We start from the raw sequence: 14,191 nt of genomic DNA, 5'->3' as shown, positions 1-14,191 counted from the left end.
CACTTATTAAGAAAGCTACGTCTTTCATTCCGTTTCCTCCAATAACTTTAATAATAAAGAAGGAATGAGATTGATAGCTGTTGGTTACATAAAAGATTGCACGATTGACAGAATATTAAATATACTATGAGATCCATCAGAATCATATGAATTGAAAAGTATATGTTACGATAGAAGCTAATGGCTGACAGGGATATTCCAAAATTACTATGAGAACCTTCTTGTTCAATTAGACCTAACGTATGTGTTTGTGGTAACGGAAAGCGTCAATAGACTTGTGCTCAATTGACTACCTAAAAAATCGTACGATCTCACATTGATGACCGAGTCTGTGATTGAATCTAACATAGCAATATGTTAAAGTAATTAATTAACTTGATCATCAAAATGTCTAAGAGGAAAGTCTGTAAAAGGTTAATGAAGATAGATACCATGTTAAGATCAATTTCTCTGGTATTATTTACTTTTACTTGTGAAATTTTGTGTACATACTGTTGTCTGAATGTTAATTGAACATGTATACATTTTGATAATTTAGCTTCCTTAGGTTTATGACTTACAGAAACTACTTCCTGTAAATAACATGTTTTATGCCATACAATCTTGGATCTTTCTTAATCTTGATCATTGACTTTCTGACATGAATTGTACTTCATTTGCATTTTTATTGTGATAAGTTTTAAAATCCTAAAAACTACAAAAATATTTTTCAGTTTGTTGATATTTATTTTGAAAAATACAAAAACATTTTAATTGATTGTATGATTATGTGTGCATTTGCATGATAGTTGTAGTTTTTTTGCGTGTTTTATTGTATCTACATATAGATTACTTTATGTATCTTAGTTGTTGCATGCATGCATTCATATTATGCAAAACAAAAAGATTTTTGGTATGTTTTAGCATAAATTTTAGAAAATTCAAAAATATTTTCGGTCTTATTTATTTTCTGGTTACTCATGTGAGATGAAACTGATGTGTCAGACTGAAGTTAAGTTTTGTTGAAAAGCAATAAGTGTTTTTGCTGTTTGAAAATTCAAGAGTTTTGAACGTTTACAACAATGTGATTTGAATTTTGAATGTATGTGAAAAATGTTGAGTCAAAATAGTTAAACCTGTGTTTGTTTGAACTGTATGTTTGTATGACCAACATTTTGTCAAAGTTGATATACGTACGAGCCATGTTAACTGAAAGAAGAAGTTAAAGTTGGAGCTTCGGGAGTTTTGATGAACATGAAGGAATGGCGTACGTGATAGAAAGGAATAAAGCTGCTTAATTAATAGTCTCGATGATTATAATGTTAAGAAGCTTTTGAAGAAAATAGAAGTTATTGTGGGATAATCAGAAGCGTCTGATTATTTATGGGCCAAACATTGTCAAATCTTAAGACTCCGCTGCTTCTAAGAAGATTTGAAGAGATCGAAGAACCTGAAGTCACAACAGTCATAAGTTAGGGTTAATCTAATGACTGTCGGGCTTTGAAGATTGCTGAGTATAAGTCTCCGAGTATCAAAAGAGATTTTACTTAAAGGTTCAACAAATTGTATTTCTTGATAATTGTATCGACTTGCAATTGTCACTGGAATATGATAAGGATAAAGATGAAGAGAGAAGACGAGTAGAGAAAATATGTGCCATATAAGGGAGTTTATTGGTGCATAAGGGAATTCAAGTAAATCAGAATGTAATGCCACATCCTAGGGGGAGTATGTTGATCCTCAATGGAGTTTGGTGGTGTTTATGTCCGAGTTAAGAAGAAATGTTGATAGAACTAGGTCTTAGGGGGAGTTTGTTGGTGCATATAAATCCCCAGTTCTTATCAACCGAGGCAAACATGACTGTCGACCAACTGTCATATCAATCGACCGATGTTGGAGACAGTCGACCGACTGTCTCCCTGAGAATATAAATACGGGTTGCCTTGTTCATTTGAGATGATTGTTCCACACCCCGTCACTGCTGCCGGTCGTTTTCCTCCCGTCCCAAAAACCCACACAAGTCGAATCTAGACTCTAGGCATCGATCTAATCCGGTCCAAAAGGATCCGGTTCGACCCATTCGATCCCGAACGTCAACGATTCACGAAAACCTTCGATCCCAAGATCCATCGAGCTCCGACAACTTCAAACTTCGTGTTCCTGTTACTTCTCTTTAGAGTGGAACGTCTCGCTTTTTTAGTATGACGCAAAATTGATGAGATTGGGTTGGGTTGACCCACAAGGCCACAAGCATAAATTTCCAAGAATAAATTTCCAATGCTGGTGTTTGTATATTTTAAAGAACTCACCACCATATTTATCCCTCCTGAAATATCCGTCAAGTGTCAACGCCGCTTATACATAATGCATTGTACCAAGTTCATGGCACAAATACAAAATTTCGTAAAACAAAATCCATGCAACACATAAGGTGCATAAAGATACTACAACCACTGTTTAAGGTTATTAAGATAAACAACATCAAAATTTAACACAAATTGTGCACATAAAACAACCTAGTCATGCTTAGAAACCTACTAAACAGAACCAAGTGAGCAAATATCACTTGAATGACCATTTCCTTTCTCTCTCATTCTACAGGCCTTTTCTCTTTGTTTTTTGACTTTTTTCGTTGAAGATGGGGCACACGCGTGCGAGAATCATCGCTTGTATAGCAAAGTCAACTCAAAGGTGTTGCTGGTAAGCTGTTGATAGAATCAATATACTTTGTTTTTCTCTCCCCGTCTTTATCAATCAATAATGAATAGGATAAGATTATCATCCGATCAACAACTTGTAGCTTTAACAATGTAAATATACAATACCTTTACAAGTACTGTAGCTCCTATAATTGGATTCACATGATGTGTAATTAATTTCAAGATCTTTTTTTTCTTCTTCAGAAATTGGATCAGCACTCAAAACCTCATGATAGATTCCTGAATCCACAAAGGTTTGTTAAATTCATGGTATTCACAAAGGTTTCTTGAATTAATAAAATTGGTGATCTAACTGATTCCATTATCTTATAATATTACTTCTAACCTTCTATCTGCAGCTATGGGTTGGTGTGATCCTCAACTGTTGATGTGATCACCCTTTAAATGCAAGTTATATTAGTGTATCTAAGATTGTTATTAGACATTTGTCTTATGTTATGTAAACTTAGCTATTAAGTATTTTTAGCCATTAAGTGTTCTTATCCATTAAGGAAACTTAGCTATTAAGTATTCTTAGCCATTAAGTATTCTTAGATATTAAGTATTCTTAGTTAACGTACACATGGGGCACGTCCAGCACCTCCTCCATCTCGGGACATGGGCTACGTCCTCCATGTCCGGGATGAAGGACACAGACCGTGCCCATATCCAGTGGTGATTCTAAGATTAAAATTTCATGGAGTCTTATACAATTTAGGTTGTAGTTTGTAAATAAAATATTCTAAAGAATTGCTATTTTCTTTCAAAAAAACCATTAATATATATAATACATGGGGTCTTATCTGGTGTCATACATAATGATATATATATGAGCCTCACACCTAATGACTTGGAGTTGCCACCGACCATATTGTATATATGACACGTCCAACACCTCCTCTATCTCAAACATGGGACACGTCCAGTATCTCCTCCATGTCCGAGATATCGTACAAGGACCATGTCCCCCATATCGTGCATGGGTCATGTCCTCTAATTTGTCTCGGGCGATGTCCTTTAATTGGTGTTATAAACTTGAGTGTTCCCTCCTCTTTTAAGCTAGCTTTTGGGATAGAGGACATGACTTAGCTTTGGAGTTCGTCCCAGTAATATCATATCAGTATGTCATCCATCTTGGTAATGAGTCATGTCCTCCATCTCGGACATGGGTCATCTCCTCCATCCCGGACATGAGCCATGTTCAGCCATGTCCTCCATCTTGAACATGGACCGAATCCTTCATTTGGGACATCGGGCATGTCCTCCAACTTGGTCATGGGGCATGCCCTATATCCTGGACATGGCACATGAGACTTGTCCTTCATCTCTCATCTCGGACATAGGTCATTTCCTTCAACTCGGACATGTGTCATGTCCTCCAACCTCTAACTCATATATAGATCATGTCTTCCATCTCGAACATGTGACATGTCCTCCATGTCAGACATGAGTCATGTTCTCCACGTCGGACATGAGATTTCTCATCCATCTCAGACATAGGACATTGGTCATGTTCTCCTCTATCTCGGTAGTGGGGCATATCCCCCATCTAGAACATGAAGGCATGTTCTCCACAAGGAACATGGGGCATGTCCTCCATCTTGAACATGGGCCAAGTCCTCAAGGCCATGTCCTCTAATTTAGTCATGGGTCATGTCCTCTAAAGTGTTTTTTTCAACACTTTATCCAAACCCATCACATGAGAGGCTCTATATAGGTGGCAATTTTGACGCATTAACATGAGTCGTGTATTATTAGTGAATTAGAATATTATTGTGCTTATAATGTATTATAACTTGCTTTTTAATGGGCAAAATAAAGGGTTGGAAGATTTATTGAACCTGGCTTGGCCAGTTTCACTTGTGCCATAAATCACCAGTTTCTTCTACTCTTGAATGTCTCGAGGCTTAACAAATGTTGAGTTCTTCACCAATTTTTGAGTTGACATGTGCACACCATAAAAAAGATATAATTTATTTGATTCATTAAAACAAATTAAAGAAAATGTGGTGTCAAGACAGATACCCGAACTCGGTGCAATTACAGAACATTGACTTGTAATACAGGAGTTTGTAAATGTGGATATCAATTGGACAACCAAAATGTATGAATAGCTATTATAGGGTCAAGTAAAAACTTGACTTGATTATTGCACCGAAAGGATATAAATACTGATTAGTAAAAGATTATTTACTTTGGGTCAAGTTGAGATAATCCCAGAACAACTTTGTTGCCATCTTCAATACTCATTAGTATCACATCTAGAACCTGCATATTGTAGAATCAGACTATAGCAGACGCTTCACCACCAAATCATCCCATTAGAATCAAGATTGACTAAAAAAGTCTTCTTCCCATTACCTGAGAGCCCGAAAAAATTGGTGGCAATTTTGACCCATTTACTCAATAATGGGTCAATCTGGGTTGATTATTATAAGTGAGGTAGAACATAATTTTATTGTGAGTATTGAAGTTGGATCATTTTTTTACAGTTTTCTATAAGCATATGGATCCGTACTGTACCTTGTGGCATGTGGATCATTTTCTATACACTTTTCTATATGCATAGTGCTAGGTGGTAGACAAACTCTTCATAAAAATAAAATAAAAAATAAAAAAACTAGGATTAAAACATACAAAAGTCAACTCTTTTTGGTGAACAGTAGTAGTCGTTTCATCTATTCATGAATGAATGTTTTGAGGCTTAACAAACAAATAAGTTGATGAAAGCCTGAAGCATCCTGATGATGGATCATATGCTGACTTCTTTGCCAATTTTTTAGTTGACATCATCTGCACATAGTAAGAATGTAAGATGAATTTATTTATCATTAAAACAAATTAAAGCAGAGGTGGTTTAAAAGCTGGTATTTTATTAATTGCAAAACATACCTGAGTGCAATTGGAGACCTTTGCCTTATAATAGAGGGTATTGTGAATGTGATATGAGTTGGACAAGCATTAATAACAACCAAAATGTACGAATAGCCGTTATAGGACGAGTAAAAAGTTGAATTAATTAAATGGCATTGAAGGGATAAGGTTCTGATTAGTTCAAAATATTCACTTATTAGGATCAAGGGATAACATTTTTTGGAGAACAGCGGAGTGTAGGATACCGACTTTTCCAACATTTGAACAATAATAAAGCCAATCTTGGTTTAGTTTTGAACAAAGAAGCAAGCCATCCATACCAAAGATTCATGTTTCCCAATATCATTTCCTTGACAAAATTGATGCAAATCACTCTAATGCCTTCAAAAAGATAGCGTCAAACAGGAACAGAAAGAACCCTAGTAGAACTTTAAAAATGGTCACACAAAGTCAGAATCTGAAATTTAAAAACAAAATGAAAACCGTACATGTTAAACCAGTCACCGGAATTACATTATCTATAAAGACTTAGACCGTAGTATCTCTACAATTGTAAAAAAAAACACCCTGCAAGTATTGATTTTACTGTTTAACGGTTCAAAAGATCTAGTCTTAGTACAAGGACAAGTACAACAAAACAAAGAAACAACTCATAGATTTTTTCTCCCAATTTTGTTTCTCTTAGTTAAGCAAATTAGAGTTTTTACAAGGAACGATTATTAGAAAAATAAATGAGGCCTGTATAATGACAAAACTGAAATCTCCTTTTATTAGTTCACAAAGTACTAATGTCAGAATGATCCTCTGCCATATCCGAAGTTTTATAGCATCAGAATCAAGATTGACTAGTAAAGTCCGCTTCGCATCACCTAATCACCTTAAAGCCTACAAAAAGAACAGTCTATGAAGAAAAGAAAAAAAGACATGAAGGTGCTCTCAAATTGGTGGCAATTTTGAGTCAATTAGTTATTAAAATGGGTCAATCTGGCATGTGTTTTATCAGTGATTTAGAATATTATTATTGTAATAATATTGTTTTATTATATTATATTTCACTAGTTAGTTACTGAGAACTAGGTATTCCTGAAAATGGGCAAGAAAAAGAGTTGGCCCATTTAACTTGCGCCAAAAATGACCAGTTTTGATAAACAACCCACCCATCTTGTCACATCGCATCTAATATATAAGTATATAAAATAAGTATATAAATTTCCAAGGTACACAGTAAATGTAGCCTCTAGCATACGGATCATTTGATATACACATTTACTATACAATTTCATATCTGGCGTAGTGCTGGGATGGCAAATAGACACTTGACATACAAAAGCAAGATTAACATACCAAAGTCAACTATTTTCGGGAAACAATACTCATTTTCATCTACTCTTAAAGCATCCTGATGATGATGTCAAAACAGATCAACATTGGCATGAAGTGAGGAAACAAAACAAATGTGAGTAGTCGAAAGTCAAACGTTACTACCTCTCATGAAAAGCGATGATGTCATCTGTTGGAAGTACCGATGACAATAAGGAGGCAGATGTGGCACCAGATCAAGTTCATGTGTTACTCTAAATAAATTTGGCACAAGTTAACCATAATACGATCCAAAAGCAGCAAACGAATTTCCAAATTTTATAACCTGAAAGTTCTTCAATCCATAATTGAGCTGTAATACCATAAACAATTTAAACAATTTTGCATGAGTATATATAAATCTGACAAGCTGCAGGAGTTACATAATTTGCTGGAGTGTAACAAGAAGGATACATGATTTCCCGGTTACATCTGAATAGCAATAACAGTAGCATTAAGATCCTCTGCAACTTCAACATAGGCCTGGAGATAGGCGTTCAGTTAGTATGTTGTTCATACGATTAAGGTACCGCAGAAAGAGTATGACTTATGAAGAAACCTTTTCAAGTGAATGAGTAAGTGTTACTAAAGCACTACAAATGAATGGAGCGGCAAGAAAACTCGTAACATCAACAATGAGCTGTATCACTTTAGAAGCCTGGATAAAGATAACAACACAAACGATATTTAATGTAAGTGCAGATAGTATAACATCTACCCTTGTGTCACAAACAAGTAAAATGAAAATTTGAAACTCTTGTAGCACATATTAAAATCCTACTTTCAATATATTTTCTTCAAAATCATATATATTTCCTTGAAAATAGGTTAGGAAACTAGCAAGTACCTCCTACCATGCTTTCACATCTAGAAAAAGTCCATGTAAAAAGATGTGTTAGTTCTGACATGTAAACCTGCAAGAATGAATTGAAGGCAACTTCAGTTATCATCAATCAATTGTTGCAGTTAAACATAATGAGCAATCTTATCAATAATATATGTTGCCACATTTGAGTGCAAAAAGAAAATACATATATAAGTAAAGGTTGGAAAGTTATAAGTAATCTGAGACGTGAAAGAAAAGAAATAAAAGACATGAATGTAACTTGAAAATAGCAGTAGATACATATATTGAACTTGAGACCTTAAAATAAAAATTAAATTTCATATTATCTGGCTAACGACCTAACACATTTATCATCCAACAGCTCCTAAAATCAAAGAAAAGGAGTCCACCTAATTCACATATGTAACATTATCATCTATCACAAACTATTATCAGTGAACGCTTTCATTAACATAAACATTTTAAACCCTCGATGAATGAACTCACGAATATGAAAACCCTAACTCAGCGAATTGATGAACACCGATGCAATAACTAGCTAAGCTGTACATAACAAAAGTACAAAACACGGGAAGAAAGTAAAGAGGGACAAAAAAATACCTAATTCCATCTTCAATGATTGAACCACACGATAAACAAAAGAACAGCAAAACGAAAAATGGCAAAACACAAATAAGGATAAGGATTACACAAAAATCTTACATATAGATATTCAAGACTATTGCCTGTGTGACAATGCTTAAAATTTTAACTTTTTGGCCACGGGTTTCTTGATGACCTTTAAACCAGGCTTATATCCAAGCCTCTGTTTATGCTATATGCATCCATGTTGTGAGCATCATATCATATATATAAAGCTATAATAAAGAATAAACAAAATGCCAAAGGAGATGATATAAATCAACCAAAACATCAAGCATAATATACAATTTCACCTATCAACATAGCTTAAACTTTACCTTATTAGATTCTTGGTCTTTGTTTTACATTGCAGGAAGAAGCTCCTCATTAGTAAACAAAATGCCGCCACTATGTTTCTGTGCATTTACCATTAAGGTAGCAATTTAAACCTCTTAAAACTTCAATTTAACAAAACATAATCAATTTCTCAAAAAACAATCAAAACCTCTAGTTTTTTTAAAATTAGAGAATCAGAAGAAAAAACCTTAATTTCGTATAAAAAAATTAAGATCATAAAAAGAAAAAGCCCTAATTTTATAAACAATGAACAGAAGCAGAAGCAAAAGCACTCCTAACTTCGTAGCAAAAATAAAGGAAAGACCCTGACAAAAATAAATTAAAAATAAAAGAGAAAATGATATCAACAGCGAATGAGGGGAGAGTGTTTGCTGTGGGTATAATCATATTTTTAACAAAATAAATAATAAAAATTCCTAAATTTCAGAAATTAAAGAGTATATTATGTAAAGAAAACCCTAATTTCGACACAATTAGAAACAGGAGACCCTAGTTTCCAAAAGATTTTAACATCAGAAGAAGAAAAAAAAAACCCTAATATCGTGCGATAAAACTTAACAAAATCAAAAGAAAACCCTGATGATGAAATAGAATGAGCGTAGATACAGAGTTGGAAAAAGAAAAAAAAGAAAAGAAAAAAAAACCTGAATTTTGTAACAAAATCAGAGGAAGGACCCTAATAAAAAAGCTCTAAGGAATCTGTGTATTCTTCTGATTTATAGATGAAGATGGATGGATGAATATGACCGTTTACATTTACGCGTAAGATATACTCCGCCTCTATTTTTATTTACTCCCTGTTATTTAATTATGGAAAGGGAATTGATATTTTCAAACATACGTATTTTTTTTATTTTTATTTTGACAAAATTAAGCTCGTCGTCTCTGAACTTGTATCCAGCCTTTTCAGGTCATCCTTAAACTTTTTTTTTTGCTGGCTTCTTCCCCGAACTTGTAATTTGTAACTCCAGTCGTCCCTCCGTCTACTTTCCGTTTCATTTTTCCGTTATCTCATTCAACGTGCGAAGCACATGAGGGGTATTTTAGTCTTTTTTTCATTTTTTATTTAAGTAATTTAATTTATCATTCTTTTATCTATTTTAAATTATTGTGCTCACCCACACCACGTGACCATCCTCAACCCATTTTCTTTTCCTTTTTGAATCTCTCGATGCTACCTGTTGCTTCTATTTCTCTTTATCAACTCCAGGGACCACCATCGACCATCATCGATTACCGATTCAATACTCAGAGTTGCAGGTTATTAAATGACGGCGGACGGATCTTCGATTCAATACTCGGAGTTGCAGGTTATTGAACGAAGCCGTTTCTTCCACCATTGGTGAGTGGTGACCGGAGAACTAGGTAAAACCATAGTGACCGACGTTTTTATTTTTCGATTCAACAATTCCACCAATTTGTTATTTTCTGCAAATCGAAGGTGATATTTTTTCTGTGGATCTGAAAATCTTCCACCCTTTTTTATTTGTTGCTGTAGAGATGTTGTAGATTAAATTAAAAGAAATAGTGAAAACCTGATCATGTGCTTGATATGGGTAAATGCAATTTTGAGAAGACATTTAGTTAAATTAGTAGATCGAGTCATAATAGTTTACTGTTGAATTATGCTTTTTTAGCATTTATGATTTGAGTATTGAGTATGTGAATTAGTTTGAAGGAAATTCCTGGTTTTATGTTTAAGTTCCATATCTGACTTTTTGCTGTTCATCAATTAATAATATAAGTACCTAATAACGTACCACATTTAACGTTACTGTAACGGTTAGTAAATGTAAACGGTCATATTCATCCATCCATCTTCATCTATAAATCAGGATACACAGATTCTTCCCTCAATTCTCGCATCTTTGGCTGCTCTTATTATTTCACCCGGATCGCAGGTGGTGTTCTTTCCTCAGATTATTTTATTAGGGTTCTTCTCTTGATTGTGTTACGAAATTCAGGTTCTTTCTTTTCAATTCTGTAGGTACGCTCATCTATTTTATCATCAGGGTTTTCTTTTGATTTTGTTAAGTTTTATCGTACGAGTTTAGGGTTTTTTTTTTCTTCCGATGTTGAAATCTCTTGTAAACTAGGGTCTTCTGTTTCTAATTTTGTCGAAATTAGGGTTTTCTCTACAGATACTCTTTAATGTCTGAAATTTTGGGAATTTTTATTTGGTAAAAAGTGTAGATTGGCAGGGACACCTTAGCCCTGTGTTGCCTTTGACAACCCATACCGCCCACCCCACAAGGACTAAGTATGCCGGGTGAAACTCCTCCCCCAAATACCCAACAGTTGGCGCAGACCAGAATTGAACCTGCACCCCATATTTGGTAAGGGTATCCAACAGTGGGCCCGGGGATCAAAGGAGGTAGGTACCAACCAAGCTACTGCCCAGTTGGTAATTTTTATTTGATTTTGGTAAAAAGATAATTTTGATACACAGCAGATACTGTCCCCTCATTAGCTGTTGATATCATCTTAACCTAATCACCGGTGGTTTATTCACAAGGTGTGTCTATTTGTATTTATTTTTGTCAGGATCTTTCTTTTAATTTTGCTACGAAGTTAGGAGTGCTGTCTTCTGCTTCTGTTCATTGTTTATAAAATTAGGGCTTTTTCTTTTTATGATCTTAATTTTTTTATACGAAATTAAGGTTTTTTCTTCTGATTCTCTAATTTTCAAAAAACTAGAGGTTTTGGTTGTTTTTTGAGAAATTGATTATGTTTTGTTAAATTGAAGTTTTAAGAGGTTTAAATTGCTACCTTAATGGTAAATGCACAGAAACATAGTGGCGGCATTTTGTTTACTAATGAGGAGCTTCTTCCTTCAATGCAAAATAAAGACCAAGAATCTAATAAGGTAATGTTTAAGCTATGGTGATAGGTGAAATTGTATATTCTGCTTTTACATAGGATGATTAATCATAATTTATATTATCTCCTTTGGCATTTTGTTTATTCTTTATTATAGCAATGTATATGATATGATGCTCACAACATGGATGCATATAGCATAAATAGAATATGCCAGGTTTAAAGGTCATCAAGAAACCCGTGGCCAAAAAGTTACAATTTTAAACATTGTCACACAGGCAATAGTCTTGAATATCTATATGTAAGATTTTTGTGTAATCCTTATCCTTATATGTGTTTTTCCGTTTTTCGTTTTGCTGTTCTTTTGTTATCGTTTGGTTCAATCATTGAAGATGGAATTAGGTATTTTTTCCCTCTTTACCTTGTTCCCCTGTTTTGAACTTTTTTTATGTACAGCTTAGTTAGTTATTGCATCGGTGTTCATCAATTCGCTGAGTTAGGGTTTTCATATTCGTGTGTTCATTCATCGAGAGTTTAAAATGTTTATGTTAATGAAAGCGTCCACTGATAATAGTTTGTGATGTCCTGAAATTTCTGCATCATGTTTATATTGCATTGTAGCTGATGTTCTATCATACCTTGAAAAATTGGGTAGATGATAATGTTAGATATGTGAATTAGGCGGAATTCTTTTCTTTGATTTTAGAAACTGTTGGATAATAAATGAGTTAGATCGTTAGTCAGAGAATATGAAATTTAATTTTTATTATAAGGTCTCAAGTTCAATATATGTATCTTCTATTTTCAAGTTACATTCTTTTTTTTTTTTTTTCTTTTCTTTCACATTTCTCAGATTACTTATAACTTTCCAACCTTTACGTGGAGACATGAATTGATATAAAAAGTAAGGACTAGCAAATTATATTTCCAGCCAATTATGTTGAAGCGGACTTTACTAGTCAATCTTGATTCTGACTAACAAATTATATTTCCAGGCCTATGTTGAAGTTGCAGAGGATCTAATTAGTACTGTTATTGCTATTCAGTTGTTACTCGTGTAAAATTGTTTATGGTATTACAGCTCAATTATGGATCGAAGAACTTTCACGTTATGAATTTTGGAATGCCTCGAATTCGTTTGCTGCTTTTGGATCGTATTATAGTTAAGTTGTGCCAAATTCATTTAGAGTAACACATGAACTTGATCTGGTGCCACATCTGCCTCCTTATTGTCATCAGTTCACTTCCAACAGATGACATCATCGCTTCTCATGAGAGGTAGTAACGTTTGACTTTCGACTACTCACATTTGTTTTGTTTCCTCACTTCATGCCAATGTTGATTTGTTTTGACATCATCATCAGGATGCTTTAAGAGTAGATTTAAATGAGTACTGTTCCCCGAAAAGAGTTGACTTTGGTATGTTAACCTTACTTTTGTCTATCAAGTGTCTATATGCCATCCCAGCACTACGCCAGATATGAAAGTGTATAGTGAATGTGTATATCAAATGATCCATATGCTAGAGGCTACATTTACTGTGTGTGCCTTGGAAATTTATATACTTATGTATTAGATGCGATGTGACAAGATGGGTGGGTTGATTATCAAAACTGGTCATTTTTGGCGCAAATTAAATGGGCCAACTCTTTTTCTTGCCCATTTTCAGGAATACCTAGTTCTCAGTAATTAACTAGTGAAATATAATAAAACAATATTATTATAATAATAATAATATTCTAAATCACTGATAAAACGCATGCCAGATTGACCCATTTATATAACTAATTGAGTCAAAATTGCCACCAATTTGAGAGCACCTTCATGCCTTTTTTTTCATAGACTGTTCTTTTTGTAGGCTCTAAGGTGATGGGAAGCGGAATGTTACTAGTCAATCTTGATTCTGATGCTATAAAACTTCGGAAATGGCAGAGCATCATTCTGACATTAGTACTTTGTGAACTAATATAAGGAGATTTCAGGTTTGTCATTATACGGGCCTCATTTATTTGTCTAATAATCGTTCCTTGTAAAAACTCTAATTTGCTTAACTAAGAGAAACAAATTTGGGAGAAAAAAATCTCTGAGTTGTTTCTTTGTTTTGTTGTCTTTGTACTTGTCCTTGATGTAGCTTATGTACTAAGACTAGATCTTTTGAACCGTTTATATCGTATTTTTATAAAATATAAAACAGTAAAATCAAGGCAGTATCCTACACTCCGTTGTTCTCCAAAAAATGTTATATCCCTTGACCCTAATACGTGAATATGATCCATCATCAGGATGCTTCAGGCTTTCATCAACTTATGTGTTTGTTAAGCCTCAAATCATTTATTCATGAATAGATGAAAGAGTTGACTTTGGTAAGTTTAAATCCTATTTTTTTTATGAAGAGTTTGTCTACCACCTAGCACTATGCATATAGAAAAGTGTATAGAAAATGATCCACATGCCACAAGGTACAGTACGGATCCATATGCTAATAGAAGTGTGTATAAAAAATTATCCAACTTCAATACTCACAATAATGTTCTAATTCACTGATAATTAGTAACCCAGATTGACCCATTATTGAGTAAATGGGTCAAAATTGCCACCTATGTTTGCTGGCTCTCAGGTGATGGGAAGACGACTT

The 14,191-nt window shown here is 34.1% G+C and overlaps 2 long non-coding RNA genes across 5 annotated transcripts in view; both read left to right on the top strand.

Moving 5' to 3' along the window:
- Window positions 1-2,514: 2,514 nt before the first annotated feature.
- LOC139894550 (uncharacterized) overlaps window positions 2,515-14,191 on the top strand; it is an 80,530-nt gene continuing 68,853 nt past the window's right edge. Inside the window, exons 1-2 of the long non-coding RNA XR_011775067.1 lie at window positions 2,515-2,679; window positions 2,883-2,932. This is a non-coding gene — a long non-coding RNA (uncharacterized lncRNA). The remainder of the gene's footprint in view (window positions 2,680-2,882; window positions 2,933-14,191) is intronic.
- LOC139892859 (uncharacterized) lies at window positions 11,144-13,653 on the top strand. 4 transcript variants are annotated; one of them, XR_011774273.1, is made up of 5 exons: window positions 11,144-11,602; window positions 12,410-12,460; window positions 12,552-12,834; window positions 12,921-12,975; window positions 13,415-13,653. It is a non-coding gene; the product is annotated as an uncharacterized lncRNA (long non-coding RNA). The 4 variants fall into 4 exon arrangements; XR_011774272.1 differs by having other exon boundaries at window positions 12,410-12,834; XR_011774271.1 differs by lacking the exon at window positions 11,144-11,602 and having other exon boundaries at window positions 11,687-12,460.

This window comes from Rutidosis leptorrhynchoides, chromosome 2 (assembly GCF_046630445.1).
Source record: "Rutidosis leptorrhynchoides isolate AG116_Rl617_1_P2 chromosome 2, CSIRO_AGI_Rlap_v1, whole genome shotgun sequence".
In the NCBI taxonomy this organism is placed as follows: domain Eukaryota; kingdom Viridiplantae; phylum Streptophyta; class Magnoliopsida; order Asterales; family Asteraceae; genus Rutidosis; species Rutidosis leptorrhynchoides.
Note: the sequence above shows the minus strand (reverse complement) of the source record. Positions and strands in the feature narration are given on the sequence as shown.